The following is an 810-nucleotide window of genomic DNA, read 5'->3' as shown; positions in this document are numbered from 1 at the left end:
GGGAACTTCCCTGGTGGCAAAGTGTTTAGGACTCTGTGCTCCCAATGCAGGGGGCCTGGGTTTGATCCCTGGTCAGGGAACTAGATCCAACATACATGCCACAACTAAGAGTCCACGAGCCACAACTAAATTGCCCACCTGCTGCAACTAAGACCCAGCAAAACCAAATAAAAAAGTAAATTAAAAAAAATCATGAAACATTTAATAATATAGCGAATAATTACAAGGCAAGATATGGGAGAGGTTAGGGGTCCAAAGACATAAGTCATTTAGGAGCACTTTTTTTTTTTTTTTTTTTAGAATCTAGGGGCAGGACAGGAATAAAGATGCAGACATAGAGAATGGACTTGAGGACACGGGGAGGGGGAAGGGTAAGCTGGGACGAAGTGAGAGATTGGCATGGACTTATATATACTACCAAATGTAAAATAGATAGCTAGTGGGAAGCAGCCACATAGCACAAGGGAGATCAGCTCAGTGCTTTGTGACCACCTAGAGGGGTGGGATAGGGAGGGTAGGAGGGAGCTGCAAAGGGAGGAGATATGGGGATATATGTATGTATAGCTGATTCACTTTGTCATACAGCAGAAAGTAACACAACATTGTAAAGCAATTATACTCCAATAAAGATGTTAAAAAATAAAATAAAATAGATAGATAGTGGGAAGCAGCTGCATAGCACAGGGAGATCAGCTCGGTGCTTTGTGACCACCTAGAGGGGTGGGATAGGGAGGGTGGGAGGGAGACGTAAGAGGGAGGAGATATGGGGATATATGTATATGTATAGCTGATTCACTTTGCTATAAAGCA

Source organism: Phocoena sinus, chromosome 2 (genome assembly GCF_008692025.1).
Source record: "Phocoena sinus isolate mPhoSin1 chromosome 2, mPhoSin1.pri, whole genome shotgun sequence".
NCBI lineage: Eukaryota > Metazoa > Chordata > Mammalia > Artiodactyla > Phocoenidae > Phocoena > Phocoena sinus.
Note: the sequence above shows the minus strand (reverse complement) of the source record.